The following is a 20,903-nucleotide window of genomic DNA, read 5'->3' as shown; positions in this document are numbered from 1 at the left end:
AGTTATTGATGGTGGGCCTAGCCTTTTACTAAATAGTAAGACTGAAGGCAGCAGTTTCGACAGTTACTGGGTGTGCACCTAGCCTAGTCTACGGGCACAACGAGCCCTGTTTTTCATGGGCAGAAACCAGCTCCATTTTAGGGAATCCCTTATCACCCCCTACCCCCTTCAGAGGGGGCGGGGAGGTAGGTTGAAAACCCCATTATAAATCATCCTAGGGGTTCCCAATATAACCCTGCCAAGTTTCATTCCATTGGACCAGCCGTTTGGCCGTGATTGAGTGACAGACGGACGGACATTACCCCCATTATAGTAAGAATTAAGATACTACTACTTTCATGCAAACAAGAAAATTCTATTTTTAAGTTCAGTATTTTTCAAAATATTCTAACGGATCCTCTTTCTGTTAAGAAATCTCTGTAGGGGGTTAGTGTCACCAGTGCAAATCACTCTGTGCACCGTAGGCATCACATAGGGTCTTTGCTGCCTCCCTTCGGCCCCCTAGCTTCAACCCCCTTCATTCCTTTTACTGTACCTCTGTTCATATTCTTTGTCTTCCAACTTGATATCCACCCTCTCCTAAGAATTGTGTAACTACTTCGAAGTTTTCCTCCTGTTACACCTTTCTACTCTCATTTTTCCTTTCAGCACTGAATGAACTCATAGGTCCCAGTGCTTGGCATTTGGCCGAAATTCTGCATTCCATGCCATTTCCAGTCCATTCTGTAACGATAACTTTGGATGTTTAAAAGGGATGAATTATCAGTTAAGCAGTCACAGTTCAGCTGAGCCTGTTGACTGAGTTTACTGGCACTAAGTGTTTCAGTTTCAACAAAATTTGGCTCTTATGGTTCTCGTATTTCTGCTGATTTTTTTATGGCAAATTTCATAAGATCTGGGATTGCTTTCTAAAACAGGTAAATCGACAAACTTGGATCTTCTGATATGGTGATTGACTCCCTACAGTTAAAAGTTCTGAATTATTTGTCTGAAACGCAGTGTGAAAGCCACAACTGAATCGGTAAGCTTTGGATTATGGGCTTAACAATTCCCAGATATTTGAAGTTTCTGACTATTTGGTGTATGTAATGACCCTAAAGCTGGTATCACACTAGTCATTTCTTGCTTGCGGTATTGGCCAGCATCCAGCGATGCTCGCGAGCAAAAGTGTTGTATTGTCACACTAGATGTGCTGCAGTGGTGTATTTCTTGGAAACTTACGTGAATGCAAGAGTAACAAAAAACCTTTGTGGGTTTGAGTGGCTCAAGAGAAGAGAAGCCAAGGTCTGAGAGTACGTCTATCAGCAGCAGCCATCTTGTTTGTTTACACTACGCTGTGGCTAGCGGCTCGTGCTGGCTGCTTCCCGTTCTATCGGGAAGCTAAAATCTCGAGCTAAAAGCTCCCGGTTTTTCATTTTCGCCAGCAACGGCTCGAAGCTGGAGAAAAAAAGACCTAGTGTGAGGCCACCTTAAGTTGTTGGAGTCTTTGAACTATCTCCATGGAAACTGGCATGACTTCCAAGGACCACTAGACTCAGGGTTTTTGTTACGGAAGCGTTTTTATGTCTCACATCGATAAGAACAGCATAAGGAGTAAGCAAGGGCAGTTGTGGGAATATTCCGTATAGCCAGAATGTGGCTCTGATATCGATCAGCTTACTATAATAATAAATAAAATGAAAAGCAAGTGGGTTCTGCATTTTCTGAATCTTTGCACTAAAGGGAATACAGTAAAACCCAGCAGGCATTACCTGTAGCGTTGTTCTGGATGATGTGTCAACTAACGTTCGCAGTGGGAATAATGCCTTTGTCTAGAACTGGCGATCATACGAAATTATTTTCCAGATAAGCGAAGTTTAACTTGACTTGGTCGAAAATAACACCCGCAAAGCTCAAAGCTCCTCTTCCCCGTAAGGGGGGTTAGTGCCGTCAGTGCACTCATTCAGTGCAAGTAGCATTACTTGAGGTTCTTTGCAAAGCGCCTCGGCCCCTAGCTTCAACTACTTTCATTCCTTTACTATACCTCCTTCCATATTCTTTTTCTTTACTATACCTCCTTCCATATTCCCTCTTTTCCATCTTACTGTCCACCTCTCCTAACAATTGTTTCATAGTGCAACTGCTTTGAGATTTTCCTCCTGTAACACCTTTCGAACCTTATACTCTCAATTTCCGTTTCAGCGCTGAATGACCTCATAGGTCCCAGTGCTTGGCCTTCGGCCCAATCCTATATTCAATTCTATATGAAATTATTTTCCAGATAAACGAAATTTAAATTGACTGGGTCAAAAATATCATCCATGGAGCTCGAAGCTCCTCTTTTTGACTTGAACTTATGGTAATGAATTACTCATGTAAGATGCGTAAGTCTGGACCAGGAGATTCTGTGGAAGTTTTCTTGCTTCCAAAAAGTGTAACTTGGCTTCAGTTCATTTCTTCCAGAAATTACTGGAAGCTCCAGCTCTCAAGACGTCTGATTGAAATAGGAAAATGTGGGGATAAGGATTTGCAGATGTTGCAGCTACAGCCATTTTATTTTGCAATTGCAAATGATTGAGTGTCGTGGTTTATTGATTGCGAAACTGAAACAAATCATCTTCAAATATTGGTCTTATCGCAATTTACTTAGAATATCTTTCTGAACTATGACGCTTGTCATGGACGCTTTAAAAATGATATTCGTTACCATTAGATTCACCAAGAGAATTAGGCCTATATTACTATTCAGTTTCTCTCAAGATTTCAAGTATTTTACTTTAAAAGGATTAGGATCTTCAGAACACATTAGAAATACACATGGATTTATAACAGGTAAGAAGCTTTTCTTAGAATTACTGTATCTCCATCGACTCTGATAGTTTTGTGACGAAATGTTGTAGGCATGAGGCTAGTATTGTCACAGGAAAATCTTCAATAAGACCTTAACGGTCTGGAATAAACGAAGCGAGGTAGAGAAGCCAAGGGAGGGAGAGAGTGTTTGGCAGTTTCGTATCTTGTTGTTTGTTTTAGAAAAACTTATGTTGTATTGATTGTAGTGAAGTATTTCCTATTAATGAAGGAGTACCATTATTAGCCTGCCTCTTTTACTCCGCTTTCATAATATATGGCATGAATCATTTTGTGGGAGATCGCTCCACACAATACTTGTCCTTCTGCCTTATTCCATAGGGATATGTTTGTAGTATGAAAAAATGATGTTAACTGGATGTCATTCTTGGATGTCAGTCTTGAATGTCATTCTTCCCTCTTTGTGCATCTAGTTTGGTAAAGTGCCCGAGGACCAAGTTGCTCTGATTCATCGCATGTACGCCTGGCCCCACAAAATCCAAGAGGACTTCCTGCTGGCTGAAGCTAGAATCTCCCACAAGAGGGACCTCAAAGAGACGGCACTCAAGGGTCGCATCGCAGATTTCGAAAAGACGTAAGTCAAGCGAAGAGAACCATTCAGCAGTAGAAATAAGAGTAAGCACGTGAGGCAGCAGGTGTCTGCACAGTAATATATACATATATCTTTTAGTTTCAATAATAAGTAAATTTCTATTACAGGTGGGTCCACAGAACACTCATGTCAGTAGTCAGTGTCACCTTAATCCCATATTAACTGAATCAGTGGCCTATGTATATATAGGTGTGTGCCTACCTAATAAGTACATGACATTATTTATATTCTTCATTCTTCACGTGATAAACATATATGCATATTTACATTATACCGATCATGCCACTGCACTAGGGAGTAAGTACCATAAATAGAGCTACCCCTGTTGGCTTCATGCACACAGGCAGTCCCCGGTTACCGGTGAGGGTTCCATTCTCGGTGGGGTGCTGATAAGCGAAAACCGCCATTAACCGAAACTCAGTAATTTATGGCGGTTATAGCACTGATAACCGGTTAATGGCACCTCTGTTAGGTGTATTATGGTGTCATAATACACCTAACAGAGTATATTATGATGCCGAAATCCCCAATTTTATGGTGCTAGACAAGGCCCATAAAACCAGATCACCATTAACAGAGCCTGCCATAACCGGGGACTGCCTGTATATATATACATACATATATATATATATATATATATATATATATATATATATATATATATATATATATATATATATATATATATATATATATATATATATTAATATGAATGGCAATTAAATGAAAAAAATAAGCTCCAGTTCTAAGGCAGAGTGACCTTACATTCAAGATGTTATGAATTACCAGCTCAAAGCATTACTGACCATACTAGGATAGACATTGAAATCACTTCTCAAGACTTGTGTGAATTGTTATTTCAATTGATAATCCAAAGATATAAAAGGTTCCAACGCTCAGCTGCCTTGAATTAGTAAATTAAGATGCTAAGAACTACAATCGTAGATTGCAGACCACTTGCAATTAAATGTCCTCAGAATGTTTTCTTGCAAGCAGGTATAGAGGACAATGTAAATCTCATCATCACTTGAGATATATGAATGGTGACATGACTGATAATTGAATGAAGGAATAAGTTTCAATCCTCAAGTGGTTTGGAACTGCATTCATGGAGCTGGAAGCTACCAACATGAAATATTACTGACCTCTCCATGGCCAGAAATCCCATGGGGTCGGAATGTTCGTTGGTACTTTCATCTTTATAGTTCCCATATATCATGTGAAAAAACTATTGCACTGTTGCTTATACTGGATTATGAAGGGGCTTTCTACGGAAGTATACTTGAGCAGGAAAAAAAAAGTTGCTTGTAGAGGTGTGGTCAGAGTTGGTACAAATTTGAGTGGATGTAACAGAGATTTTTTTTCAAGAATACACTTATATGCTTAGTTAGTTATTTATAGAACTGCTTATGCATGTAAAACAGCAAACTCGATATAGTGTACATTTTTGCTCGGTGTAGAAACTTAGAACCTTTAGGATTACCTTGGGTGATAGCTATCTGGTTCACTGGGATTATTATTATTATTATTATCATATTAGTTTCAATATAATGATGATAGTAATAATTGTTAATTTAACAAGCAAATTGGATAGAAGTTCAAACCACTTGAAGGCAGAAAGTGATTCTCTAATTTAGTTGCCATATACAATGATATAAAGTGGAGCAAGAACTGCTGACCAAAATTCTTTTGTGTATAAAGCAGTGTTTCTTAAAGTGTGGTCTGTGGACCCCCAGGGGTCCATGGAATGTCCCAAGGGGTCTGCAGGATAATTTGGTCGTCGGTATCAGATATGAATATAATAATGCTGTGAAAAATATTTTAAGTAAAATGTAAACATTTATGTTGAAGATAAGCCATTAATAAGTATTTCAGTAGCAATTTTATTACTAAATGTTATACCCTGAAAACACTTTTAAACCCAAGAAAAAAATTAACATAGAATAGATTTAATAAAAGGGGTCTACTGCACAGGAAAGTTTAAGAAACACTGGTATAGAGCAACTCATCACAAAATTTCTTGGCAAACTCTTTGTTTCACTTTTCTTTCTGCCTGCTCTCATATTGACTTTGCACGTTCCAGTAATTGGTTGTCAGTATACATACACACATACATACATATATATATATATATATATATATATATATATATATATATATATATATATTATATACATATATATATATATATATATATATATATATATATATATATATATATATATATATATATATATATATTATATATATATATATATATATATATATGTTACGGCCATTTTGCAAAATTGGTCATTTTACAAAATTGCCGGCCATTATGCAAAAGGACCAAATTCGTGGTCATTTTGCAAAATGACCTAAATTTCTCAACATTTTGCAAAATGACCAAGATTTTGGTCAGTTTACAAAATTTTCGTTGGTCAGTTTACAAAATGTCCATACAGCAAGCAGCCAGATGAAAAAAAAAGCGAGGGAATGATAAAACGTACTGAACATAACTAATTTTATTCATTTTCAGAAAATACAACTTTCAAATGCATCAAAACGTATAAAGTTTTAGCAAGTAACTAGTTGAATGCACACAAAGTACTACGTTGGTCGTCTTCTCCTGCCTTTCAGCAGTGCCTTACTGACAACAGTGTCACCAGTCAGCTCCCATTACTATTGTGGATGAGAGATGGGGGGGGGGGGGGGGGAATAATAAGTGAATGATCGACAATTATACAGTACAGTTACCCTTAGTGGAAAACGAGTAGAGAACCGTAAATGAGCCAATATTATAAAAGATGATTTGCAGAAGTGAATGACAAGCTTTTTTTCCATCTGGCTGCTTGCTGTATGGAGATTTTGTAAACTGACCAACAATAATGCTGTTTATTTTGTAAAATGACCAAAATCTTGGTCGTTTGCAAAATGTTGAGAAATTTAGGTCATTTTGCAAAATGACCACGAATTTGGTCCTTTTGCAAAATGGCCGGCAATTTTGTAAAATGACCAATTTGCAAATGGCCGTAACATATATATATTATATATATATATAGATATATATATATATATATATATATATATATATATATATATATATATATATATATATATGAATAACTTGATCACGAAGTATATAAAACGTGATGCTATGTATAGATAAAGGTTTTTGCCACGAAGGAAAAAAATGAAAGCGGGATAGCCAAGCACTTTCGGTCTAGTTTCGACCCTTTACTTCAGGCACATCTGATCTTATACAGAGGAAAAACATAGTCAAAAGAAGGCTTAATATCCAAACTGACACTACAAGATTAGCAATAAGGTCGATTTCACTCCACAGAAACGAGGAACGCCTGAGGGCAGCCACACCTTGGAGGATACACACGCGGTCAATAGATGATTCATCCAGAAAAATAATACATTTTGAAAAAAAAAGGAGGAATATACAACTTATTATCATGAAATTTATAAAAATGTTCCCAAAAAAATTATTAATGAAAAGACGAAATAAAAAAATAAAAAAAAAAAATATATCGAGCAAGAGAGAGAGAGAGAGAGAGAGAGAGAGGAGAGAGAGAGAGAGAGAGAGGAGAGAGGAGAGAGAGAGAGAGGAGAGAGAGAGAGAATAATAACTATATACATGTGGGACTAATTATTAGTTCATTTATTTTAAGGTCCTTCATAAACATTTTACAAATATACGGGGTCTAAATGGTACATTCCCGGACTAAGATTTAGGTTGTTTTTATTAGTGATTTGTATAATTGCCGATTCCAGTAAATTTCTTGAAACATAATCATTAGATATAGCAGTTACAGAGGTAACACCCCAATTAGTACAATGAGATTTTTCACTCAGATGGTAAACAGTGTATTTGAAGTCTGGGCTGTTCTAACTAAATACATATGCTGCTTAATACGTACCACATTTCCTCGTTTCTGTAGTGTCAGTTTGGATATTAAGCCTACCTTGACTATGTTTTTCCTCTGTAAGATCAGTTTGTGCCTAAGTAAAAGGGTCGAACTAGACCGAAAGTGCTTGGCTATCTCGCTTTTGATTTTTTTCCTTCGTGACAAAAACCTTTATTATATATATATATATATATATATATATATATATATATATATATATATATATATATTATATATATATATATGTATATATATAATATATATATATATATATATATATATATATATATATATATATATATATATATATATATTTGTTTATTTATGCATCTGCATGTATATATATGACTTGTAATAATAAGTATGTGCACAGTTCAGTTACAGCGCAAAGCATATCCATAACTAATCGTGATGTTCTAATGACTCCAACAAAACTGGCACGATCAATTTGGTTGTATTTTAGGTTGCAACAGTATAACAAAGAACTGGATGACCTCAAGGGGAGGGACAACTTCATCATGAAAGAGATCCGCGTGGACACCATGAAGAAGAATGTCGAGATGCTGGACCGCCTCACCAGGCAGTTCCAGAACGCCAAGGCTGAACTCTCGGTAAGACAGTGATCATTTCCAAAGGTATTACCAGGAGTGATAGGGCATTGTTTTGCAGATCAAAAGTTATCTTAAAGATTAATGTTGTTTATAGATTCATAGTTCAACCTTATAAATAGCCAAGAGTTAAATTTGCAACAAACCTTAGCCCTCTGGGATAAGCAAAGTTGAGTCATAACTCATGCCTGGAATTCGACAGAGTAAGTGCTCGTCTAGTGGTTATCGGTTTGGTTTTGTTCCTATTAAAAGCATATCGCATAAAATGATTATCCTCCCATTCCCTCCACATGCTTATGGGGCCTCAATGTGACTCACTATCACTTGGATAATCCCTTGGATGACCTTGCATCATCTGAGCTCATAAGTGCCCTTAGTGTTCAGGGTATGCAGACTGACTCTCCAGGAATTAGTCTTATTTCCATGGAAAGGGTATTTCCTGATTGCGGAGTTCCTCGCTGGACGAGTGGTTTTCGCGCTCGGCTGCCGATTCGGTGGTCGGAAGTTCGAATCCCGGCTCAGCCAAACGCGGAATCAGAGGAATTTATTTCTGGTGATTGAAATTCATTTCTCGATATAGTGTGGTTCGGTACCCCAAAATAAGCTGTAGGTCCCGTTGCTAGTGACCAACTGGTTCCTAGCCACATAAAAATATCTAATCCTTCGAGCCAGCCCTAGGAGAGCTGTTAATCAGCTCAGTGTCTGGTAAAAACTAAGATATACTTAACTTTTCCTGATTACGGATACTTGAAAGGACTAACGTTCACAATTATGACGTTGTTGGTGTCTTATGGTTGGAGAAGCTCCTCATATATCTGTTCATAGAAGAAGAGTGAATATAATCCTTAACAAATAAATAAGTTCACGGTTAATCTCAAAGTCAAAATAATTGAAAGAAGAAAATGAGGAAACGATCTAGTGTTTCTGAAATTACAGTAATATTTGTGTATAGATCAAAGGAATGAGATGTAATTAAGTTCACAAAGGGATTATGTTTTTGATCTAGCGTGCTTGCTCGTTAGCCTTTTGTGGGAAGAATTACTGAGAAAGGTATGGTTGAATTTTTGCGAAATTTGTGTAAAAGTGACCTTGTGTCTATCGAGAGTGATCGGAAATGTAGCTTGAACCTATCCGGAGACCTAAGGATCAACTGGGAATTTAATCCTGTCATAACCTCGAAACCGTTCCACAGAGGGGTGAGAGATGTGTATTTCTGGTGATAGAAGGTCACTCTTGACGTGGTTCGGAAGTCACGTAAAGCCAGTTGGTCCCGATTTGCGGACAATTTTCGAAAACCCATATTCGAAAGGCAATTGTTCGAAAAGTTTTTTTTCGAAAACCAAATATTCGAAAACAATAGTTCGAATGTGTAATTGTTCGAATTTACCATTGATCGAAATAAAAAATATTCGAATAAGCAGTTTTTCGAAATGAATACTATTGTTCGATTCTATAAACATACTTATCTAACCATGTAGGATAATAAGATTGATGTTAATAAACGATTAATTTAGTTTAAATTCATTAGTTTCCTTAACAGATCTTTGCACAATTTATCTTCAAAATAATCTATTACCGGAAGTAATTCAGGTGAAGATTACTCTTCTTGTACTAAATTTTCAAAAGTTTCAATGACTCTTCTGGGATAAATGCAGTGCTAACAGCATTCGAATATTGACTGAAAACTCTCTTCTGACCTGAGTCAAAAGAAGAAAATCTTCATTCTTGAAAGCTTCATATACTACTTGACTGGGAATACTAAATCCTTCCTATGATGGGTGTAGATAGTCCACAATATTTTCTTCTAAGCGAACCCTTCTAATTGTGCGCCTAATACTGTAGACAGCTCGCAGTCCCTGAACTCCAGATGCGGTTTATTTTATTATTATTTTTTTTAAGGTAAATAGAATACAAACAATGCGATAAGTTGTTTTAAGGTAATTAAAGTACAAACAATGCGATTGAGTTGTTTCTCGAATAACTACACATTGGGAAAGAGAGAGAGAGAGAGAGAGAGAGAGAGAGAGAGAGAGAGAGAGAGAGAGAGTGCTAACATACAAAACTGCCGTCGGGCTTTTTTCAACAAGTCGACGTTACTCATGAATTCGAACAATATTCATTTCGAAAAACTGCTTATTCGAATGTCTGTTATTTCGATCAATTGTAAATTCGAACAATTACACATTCGAATGATTGTTTTCGAATACTTGGTTTTCAAAAATTTCTTTTTCGAACAATTGCTTTCGAATAGTGGTTTTTCGAAAAATTGTCCGCAAACTGTTGGTCCCGTTGCTGAATAACCACTGGTTCCATGCAACGTAAAAACACCATTCAAACAAACAAGCAAGCAAGCAAACCTAACCTTAAAATTAAAGGAGATAATAAATTCATTTTTTTGCTCATATTTTCCGCTGTTGAAACCGAAATGCTGCTGAATCTCAAGTTCATATTTGGAAGTCAAACATCGTCACTTCTGAACGCTATGAGACAGACATATTTGGCGAGTAGCAATCAATCGTTGGCTACAGCTCTTAGATTGTACGTTTGGCAATCATAATCCACTAATAGCGATGACCTGCAGAATGAGGTCAACGTCATACTTAAGGTCAAAGGTCAAACAGGAATTTAGGTGATGTGTTTGGTTCGGTGTGTTTGTTTCCTGTTTGTTAACAGTTACGTGTGGATTTGCTCGAACACTGGATTATCATAAAGTCGGGTCATAACCTTGACGGAGGTTTTTGGTCTCTGGACGACCCGTATTTATGAATTTAAATTCTTGTGATTTACGAAGGGAGCATTAATTAACCTCAGCACCTGGCAGCACTTGAAGCCATCACCGTGGCAATTCCATCATGGTAATGGCCTGTGTGTTTAGCGGGCACTAGAGTTCGTTGAATGAATGAAAAAAGAATCTCTTCTCGTCAAGAGTTAAAGAGATTTGCCTCGCTTGGCTGATTAATTATACATACATATATATATATATATATATATATATATATAGATATATATATATATATACACACACATATATATATATATATATATATATATTATATATATATATATATATATATATATATATATATATTTTATATACACACACACACACACACACACACACATATATATATATATATATATATATATATTATATATATATATATATATATATATATATATATATATATATTCGTGCATTGCCATACTTAATAATTCTCCGTCGAAAATGAGTTATGTCAAGAGAGGTTTTTCGTGTGTTGATTTAAGTGGGATGTAATGTTAAAAAGTTTTGCTTTTATTTATTTCTGCCGCTTATCCAGTCAAATTGTTGAGAGCGTTACATACGTCTTTAGATATCTAAACGGGGGAGCAAATTATGTATTAAAAAGCTCAAGTAAAAAGAAAATGATTGATGATACAATAGGAGGGTAGTGTACGGAATGAGCGTCCCTGCCTCGTAAATACCAGTTGTTGTTGAAAGTTGAAGTAAACCGTAGCAGAGGTTTGGTGGAAGCTGGAAGTTAAGAGATATGAAAAATATAAGCAATTTCTTCTTTGCGAGTTGGGTTTTCTGAACGTTCAGTTTTGGAGAAGACTCAAGGCACTTCTGGCGATCGAAAGAGTTCCTTCCTGTGAAATCCTACCGCGTATTTCACGTAGAACCATCGAGCTCTATTAGTTTATTTGTTCACAAATTAACCTCCTCTTCTATCAGTCTTGGAATTGTCATAAGAGTAGGCCTACAGTTCTCGCGAGAAAACCATTCAACAAATAGAGCACATACTCCCTGGTGATCACTTTCATGGCCTCCACGTGCGGCCTTCATGGTCCCTTCAATCAGTGAGCTAAGTAAGTATTACATACATTTACAATTTAATGAGCTATTTCGTCCTCATTTGCTCTGTTGGCTTATTGGCTTTATGATGACCGCTATGATTTGCTGTATTATTTTGCAGTTTTGTTTCCACCGTAAAGCTGGGTAAACTGAGTTACAAGTTGTACTGTTTTCGTTGACTTTTCTAACTTCTAACTGTATTTCGTGAGGAACAGGATAGCCGGAAGGACGTGGTGATATTGCAGACATTATTATTTTTCTTAGAATCCAATAGAGGCACAACCGAGCTTTCGGGAATACATAGCTCGGCTGTGCCTCTGTTGGATTCTAAGAAAGAGGATAATGTCTGCAATGTTACCACGTCTTCCGGCTATTCTGTTCCTCCTGAAATTGAAGTTTTTCTAGAAACGACAGCATTCCCAGCTGCTTGTATTTCATGTATCGTGAAAACCCACCCAAGTCAGGACCCACTTGCCGTTGCCAAATGTAAAAAGCAATCGAAAATGCCATTGTCAAAGCTCCTAAACCTTCTACATGAATCTACATTTTCGATTGTCGGAAAAACTACAGTTGCCGTAATCTCTTTGAATCGAAGCACAACCTCCTCCTCCTCCTCCTCCTCCTCCTCCCCCTCGGCGGTGATCATTCCTCTTCTTTGAAGCGCCGTTGTAGAATTCTCACGTCTATCACTTTGAGATTTATAGTTTTATTATTTCTTTCTTCGAAAATAACTTCTAAAATCGTGGACGACTTTTACTGTATTTGACACTTGGGTATGACGCATATTGATATACTACTCAGTTTTGAAGAAATGCCGTAACCTTCAGACGCAGTAGGTGCAATGTTTAGAACCAGCCTTCTACAGTAGGCCTACCCATGTCAACTGCTAAGTTTCTGTGCGCAGAGGAAGGTAAGAATGTAAAATAAAAAACAAATGGCAATCTTATCATCATCTGTTAAGTTTCTAACTGAAAAGGAAACTAAAAAAAAAACTAATTATTTGTATTCTATTGTTTATGTACTAGATATTTGTATACAGATAAAAATAAAATAAAAATGTTAAAATAATGAAAACATTTTCATTGTGGTGAACGAGTGTCATTCTTTCCCTTTTTGCAAGAGCCCTGTCTCCTCGAATTTCATGTTTCCCTTTTCTGTCCTCAGTCCATCAACGAATGAGCAGAGTCTCCTGAGTTGGGAGAAAACCAAGTTCCTCTCCTGCAGGCGATGATTTCGCAGAAGGAACCTTACGACATGGCTGTGGCACACCACTTACGACTTCCACCAGAAATATGAACTCTGTGTACAACGGTCAGTGCTTTCTTTGACTGGTTAAGCCGTAAAAGTTATTCTAATCCTTAGGCGTACTATAATGTGTAGGCTTTTACAGCTAAAGTCAAAGTCAGTCTCAGACCATCAGCTGGATCGATTGAGCGACTAGCAAGCGGATGTTAACCATTAAATCAGGCGTTAATGTCATCATTTTTTCATCTGACAGGCTAAAATCTTTATATAAAAGCAGGAATTAAGACATTTATTCGCTAGTGCGATATAGTTAATGTTTTTTATACGTTTTTATTTAGCTTGCATTTTTGTCTGGGAAGAATCTTGTAATAACTCAATTTTCAACCTGTTCCCTACGTCTGATGGAATCAAATTTTTGCATGGTTACTCAATTCTGGTGACAGTGCAACCTTCCATGATCATTAGGTCAGCAGTGACCTCTAGTGACCCTACAGTGACCTTTCCCAGTATCTCAGTATTTGTATGAAGTGAAAAACTCTACGGAGTTTTCAAACCTTCGTTTGGCTCGGCAGGATATTACAGAATGTCACGCTCAATTTCGTGATCTGCAATCATAAATGAGTCACAATTTCTGTCAACACTAAAAATTAGTATCGAAGAAAATAAATTGAGACATACTTTTATTAAAATGCACTTAAAGGTATAAATAATTTGTTGAGCCGCAACCAGGATCTTATTACAATTAACCACGTCTACAAAAATAAAATTTGGCGCTAAATATGGAAGGAAGTGCTACAGGAAATAAAAGAAAATATATATTTTTTTATTTATCTCTCGTAGCATTTTCTTCCATGTTTGGCACCATGCTTTTATTTCTGTAGATGTGATTGTAAGAAAATCCTGGTGCGGCTCAACAAATGATTTTATACTTTTTGGTGCATTCTGAGAAAAAACGCGCTTTTAAAAAATTAGTTTAATGTCTTTTGATTTCTTTATCGACATACAATGTTTTAAGCTTCTTGATATGTGTTTGTTCGGAATATGCTGCAGCTTTAACTACAAAAATAATAATTGTCATGTATGTAGAAACTGTATTGTTGCATAAGTCTGATTCTCTGCTAATCACTTACATATTGTATTTTCACTTTTTTTTTTCTTTTTTAGATTTTACGTGACTTGGAATTTGTTCCAGAATATTGTTGTTTTTATTAGTTTGAACAACCTTTTTATGTTAATTTAGTGCAGGGGTTCTCAAGTGGTCGATATCGACCCCCAGGGGTCAATAGGATCATCCAAGGGGTCTATGAATAGTCAGGGTGTCAAAAGGGGGTCGATGAATAACTAACGCGTCGGAGAATTAAGTTACATATACTCGTACATCTAAGTTCCAAGCATATTTTCTTACTAGGTGTTACTTTTTTTTATCATACTGAATATCAAGTACTAAACTAATACTACTCTAATTGATTCTGAACTTTTTTTTTTTATCTAGTCCAGGGGGTCGATAGAAAATTTGAAACTTCATAAGGGGGTCGAGGAGTTAAAAAGTTTGAAATTCTGAAGAAGGCTTACACTGCGATACAGTTCCGGCAATCTGCCCATCTCAAAGAAAACGATCTCCATAGCAAAACTGCGTTACACATACTACACTGAACTTTTTTATTTTTTTTTTTTATTAAGAATGCAATCAATTTTAACAGTTTTTAGATTTCGCTGGCCTTATGCCAGCACGGGCTCTTACTCCTAGAGCAGCCCGTAAAGAGCACCAGAAACTCCGGAGAAGCGATTTTCAAAAATTGTAATTTTTTTTCTCTCAGGTCCCTTTGCTGGTCTGGACGCAGAAGCCATCAACGAGGAAGTGGAGGGCAATGTGGACGACTATGTACAAAACTGACCAAGACATTCATGGATCAGGTATCATAGAGCCGGGCTCTGATTTGTGTATGGTGGGGGGGGGGGGGGCGGTAGGTGGAGTATTAAAACACGCATTCATACAATACCACTAACAAATCTACACGAGAGTTCGTTTATTCAAAGTATAACTGGCCGTATGTATATTGAATGGAAGACGCACGCATGTATACCATTATAGCATGTAAATAAAGGCATAAGCAACGAAGGAAAAAATAAACAACGGAGTTTCTGCAAGATCTTTCGACGTTCAACGTCCTTTACTCAGCAGATAAATAGTTATCTGCTACTCAGCAGATAAACAGTTATCTACTGAGTAAAGGACGTTGAACGTCGAAAGATCTTGCAGACACTCCGTTGTTTATTTTTCCTTCGTTGCTTATGCCTTTATTTATGGATTTATCACGTTCCAAATTTTCGTGATTCAGTTATACATTATAGCATATGCATACCCACACTTGAATTTTCAATTATTGAAACGAAAGTTTGAAATTTAGAGTTCTGGGAATAGTAGAGCTTAATAACAAGACGGAAAAGCAGGAAAAAACTCAGGCTACTATTGTTGTAGTGAAAGCAGCAGTGGTAATAAACCTTCATAACGAGTGGTATAGAGTGAGATGATTTACAGAATCAGATCACCGCCATCTTGAATTCTCAATTCAAGATGGTGGTGATCAGATGCACATTTCTTCGATTAAGAAAGCTGACCTGACACGCGAGATGACTTTCAAAGAAATAAGTTGTCCGATGCTCACTTTTGTTGCTACTTGAGCTGGTCCCTGTGTGTGCGTCCAGTTCAATTGTGGAGACGCGTTCCGCTAGATTTCTAAAAGAGGGAGCAAGTTATTTCTCTAAAAGCTGAGTAAAAATAAAATAATTGATGATGGAAGAGGAGGGTATCGTTCGGAGATGAGCGTCCCCCTGCCTCGTAAATACCCAGTTGTTGTTGAAAGTTGAAAGTAAAACCGTAGAAGAGGTAAACCGTAGAAGAGGTTTTGGTGGAAGCTGGAAATAAAAGATATGAAAGATATAAGCAATCTTTTCTTTGTGAGTTGGGTTTTCTGAGCTTTCAGTTTTGGAGACAGGGCTCAAGGCACTTCTCGTGATCGAAAGAGCTTCCCGTGAAACCCCTACCGCGTATTCTCCTGCAGAACCGTCGAGTTTTATTATTTTAATTGTTCACAGTTAACTACTCTTTATCAGTCTGGAAATGTCATGAGAGTAGGCCTACAGTTCTCGTGAGAGAATAACGTAACAGAACCAGCAAAGTGTGTGAAAGACACAGACTTCCTTTCATTTTTGAGCAGTTTGAGAGATGTGTGATTTCCTTATCATGATTACTCTGAGAGAGAGAGAAAGAGAGAGAGAGAGAGAGAGAGAGAGAGAGAGAGACCATCATCGTCTCAATAGACAGAAGGAAACTAGTACGGTCGTTCTCATTTTGGCAGGTGGGATCGAGACGAGTTGCAGAGTACGTGAAGGAGAGGATAGAGAAATTCAGACTGCACGTTCCTGTTCTTCAATGCATTTGTAATCCTGGTCTTCGGGAACGTCACTGGAATCAGGTATGTTGACAAAGTATACCTGGAATCAGAAGAAGAACTCGTTATCTAACGTTCATAGGATTCATTATTTTGTAGAAGATTCAAATCAACCGTGCACCTGATGTCTAGGCCAGTCCTTACGACGCTCCTGATTGGCTGTTGATAAGCCAATCACAGGGCTGGAAACTCTCAGTCTCTCTCTCGAGAGAGTTCACGTAGGCAGGGTGTATGTTCCCCCTCTCCTGAGGGATACATCTTTCAAAAGTATCCCTCAGGAGAGGTGGAACATACATCCTGCCTATGTGAACTCTCGAGAGACAGTTTCCAGCCCTGTGAGTGGCTTATCAACAGCCAATCGGGAGCGTCGTAAGAGACTGGCCTTGACATCAGATGTACGGTTGATGTGAATCTACTATAGAAGTTTATCAATCTTTACTTTAAGCATATTCATCTACTGCTTCATTTAAGTGACTCGCTAGTGTTTTTTAACTATTATGTCATTGTAAAACTATCAATGTAATGACAAAAATGGGAGTATGCAACGCAAGATCAAACACATTACAATTTCCAAAAGAGCTTGATCAAAAACTGTAATGTAGAATGTATATTAAACAAGAAAATTGAATCGGGACCCACTAGAAAATTTTTCTGGGCGTTGCAGACAGATGATTAGACATTATCATCGCCCGGATGCTGTTAACTATAAACAAACGTAAATAAGAAGAATGAAAATAACGATTGCTTATCAGCTGAGTTGATGTTGATGAAATGCGTCAAGCAAAGCCAAATCCTATGATGAGCGTCAACTTGCGTTAGAAGTTTGCATAGTCAGCAACATAATATAAAATGTAGACTTGGATCTAGAATTTGAGAACAACAAAACAGACAACACTCCAGAGGATATGGCCAATTTTTCACCTTATCCAAATGATTAAAAGTCAATATTTGATGTAATTGAAGAAGTATCTTTGCGAGATATACATAAGTGGCTACAATGTTAAAAAAAGGAAAAAAATAAGAGCGGTATCCTCATTTAGGTCAAAAGATGACTGACATTCAAAGTGACTAAAGGTTCTCGATCAATAAAATTAACAAGAGTCAACTAAATGGCGTCTGATTTTTTTTTTTTTTTTACAATTAAACTTTTGAGAGATGTATCCAAATCTATTCACGATAAGAATGCTTGACTGTGAATGAAATCAACAGGTGTGATCTTCCCAGTGAAGTAATTAAATTTTTTTGCTAAATTATGTGTCTTTTTAGAATGAAATACCTAAACAAGAAAATTGAGATAAGAAACAGAGTAAATCGTGCAATAAAATAATCTAAAAATTTAGATTAAAAATATTTTTTCTTGACTTATTTTACGAACAATGTTTCTCTTGCATAAATTTTTGGTGTTGATTTTAAGGAATTCTATGTTTAACTCTTTTGTGAAAAAATAAAGAACATAAAAAGAAACTGGCAACCAACATGGGAAATATGGCAACACTCGTTCTTTCGCGTGTTGTCATGCATAGGGCGCTCTTATTTTGGTAAGCAACTCGGCAGACTAATAATATATATATATATATATATATATATATATATATATATATATATATATATATATATATATATATATATACATTTTGCTGACGGGAAAGGTGGGTGAAAGAAGAGTGAGGGCAGTTTGCTAGCTAACCATGGTATGGAATAGTTTTAGAAAGTTCAGTATTAGTAAGAGTAAAGTCAAGTTGGTTTATCCACAATTTTATTTTTTTGGGTAAAGGTACAATTTTTCTAACTAATATTAACATAATACAATAATGATTTTCATTCATATTACATGGTGAATTTTACAGATTACATATTTTTAATTTTATTTCTTAATTGTATAATCATATTTAAAAAAAATTCAAATTTTCTCATTTTTACCTTAATTTTAATTATCAAATTGATTTTGCATTATATCTGCATAGTAAATTCTACATATTACTAATATAACTAGACCGTAGTCATATGTATACAGAGAGTATGTACTGCGATAAATAGTAAAGTAACTAAGTCTACGGGCACAAACAGCCCTGTTTCAGGGAATCCCTTCAGAACCCCACCCACTTCGGAGGGGGTTGGGGGGAGGTAGGATCAAACCCCACTATAAACCATCTTAGGGTTCCCACTATAACCCTGCTAAGTTTTATGCCCATCGGACCAGCCGTTTGGCCGTGATTGAATGACAGACGGACAGACATAACGCCCATTATAGTACATATAGTAAGATTATTAAAATTATTATTTTTTGCTGGAAGAAGACCTTCATTGATACAGGTTTCAATGAAAATAATGGCTATTTCAGCCGCGTTTATTTTGTAACGCCAAATGGGGGATTCATTTAGAAAAACGTGCATTTTGCATAATATATTCAATTTGACAAATACCGCGTTTTTGTCACGAATCGCCTATTTGGGGTTTTAATTGCCAATTTGAGTACAGAAGAAAAGTCAGTAATAAGAAGAATAGAGAAACTTCTATACCAAATAAACACGGCTTAAATGGCCATTATTTTCAATAACACTGTATTATTATTATTATTATTATTATTATTATTATTATTATTATTGTTGTTGTTGTTGTTGTTGTTGTTATTGTTGATGTTGTTAAGGATAATTGAGCACGCACAAGGAACAGACAGAGGAAGGTCGCAAATTTGCAAGACGAGGTTCGACCTAACATAGAACTATCATCGAAATCATCAACAAACCAAATAGCGAAAGCATGATAAATAGATAAAGGTAATTTCAAGAATCACATAGAAAAGCATAAGAGAGACTGAAATAAGTTGGCTGAAATACTGTGGCTACTTTAGGAAAATTTATCTCTCTTTTTCTTGGGATTTATTTCGACGTCACTAAGGTCGGTGGTGAGCACAGATGTTTGAATTTTTATCTTTACACGTTTTTTCTCGGAAATAGCTTTTCCTGTTTTGCACTTGCGTGCCATTACAGGCTCAGTCACACCTGCGCCAACATCCTAATTGGACCAATAGAACTGAGGTCGCCTAAGAAAGAAATTACACAAGCTCGTGTTTACGTGATCTGGATTATGCATTGCGTAATGAGAGTCACATGGGAGGTGAATACACGCTGGCTTCCTTTATTCACTTCAACGGCGTATTCAGAAGATAATTAATGAACCAGATTGTGAGCTGGCGATTCCATTGAATGAATATGAATGATCAGTCGCTTGTTTTTTCATTTGCCTTTTATGTAAGCAAGTGAGTTCCACCACCAATGTGTTGAATAGATTGTGAGCAATATTTTAATTTCCTATCATATTCTGTATAGTAAAGAAGAGAGAGAGAGAGAGAGAGAGAGAGAGAGAGAGAGAGAGAGAGAGAGAGAGAGAGAGAGAGAGAATTCTTAATTAGTTCCTACAGCAGATTAAGCAAAGATAATGTAACTTAACAACGAAGAGAGAGAGAGAGAGAGAGAGAGAAAGAGAATTCTTATTAAGTTCCTAACAGCAGTTTAAGCAAAGATAATGTGCCCTTAAAACACTCCTTAGAAGAGAGAGAGAGAGAGAGAGAGAGAGAGAGAGAGAGAGAGAGAGAGAGAGAGAGAGAGAATTTTCTTCCTCGCTCCCTAAGCAAATAGCCGTGATTTGCAAGAATCACAAAGAGAAGCAGCTGTTGACGCAAGTAACCAGTCCATCTTTGTTTACATAACATTCAGTAGAGTTTTGGAGACCTCTCGAAATAGGAACTGGAAAAAAATGGAAATGATTTGCCCCATAAAAACAGCCTTTATTGAACAAAGGGTGCGCAACATTAAAGCAAGAGAACACTCATTCTTGCATTCATCCTTAAGCTGTCGAATCTCGGATGAAGCCCCGCTGCAGATAACGTAGATATGACAGGATTCATTCGACTGCTGGGATTTCAGTCTGAGATAACATCATCACTTTATCTGCGGTCAGTCGAAGTTTATTCGGTTTTCTTTGCTTTTATGAGTTTATTTTAGTAACGTATTTTACAAATAGTAGTAACACTAAGAATATATGAACATTGTGCTGGACAATCACTGGGACTTTTACTGATTTGAGCAACGTCAGAAAATGTTCATCTTTGTAACAAAGGATAGGCCCAGTAAGGGGGGGGATAGTGCCTTCAGTGCACCCTCATGCGGTGCACTGTACGCATTACTTTAACATTCTTTGCAGAGTGCCTTCGGCCCCTAGCTGCAACCCCTTTCGTTCCTTTTACTGTACCTCCTTTCATATTCTCTTCCTTCCATCTTACTGTTCCACCCTCTCCTAACATATCGATTCATAGTGCAACTGCTTCGAGGTTTTCCTCCTGTTACACCTTTCAAACCTTTTACTCACAATTTTCGTTTCTGGGCGAGTGACCTAATAAATCACAGCGCTTGGCCTTTGGCCTAAATT

The 20,903-nt window shown here is 36.8% G+C and overlaps 1 protein-coding gene across 1 annotated transcript in view; it reads right to left on the bottom strand.

The window, feature by feature from the left end:
- The window catches only part of LOC135206597 (dynein axonemal heavy chain 3-like), a 270,995-nt gene that overhangs the window by 133,426 nt on the left and 116,666 nt on the right, over window positions 1-20,903 (bottom strand).

This window comes from Macrobrachium nipponense, chromosome 31, assembly GCF_015104395.2.
Source record: "Macrobrachium nipponense isolate FS-2020 chromosome 31, ASM1510439v2, whole genome shotgun sequence".
Lineage (NCBI taxonomy): Eukaryota > Metazoa > Arthropoda > Malacostraca > Decapoda > Palaemonidae > Macrobrachium > Macrobrachium nipponense.
Note: the sequence above shows the minus strand (reverse complement) of the source record. Positions and strands in the feature narration are given on the sequence as shown.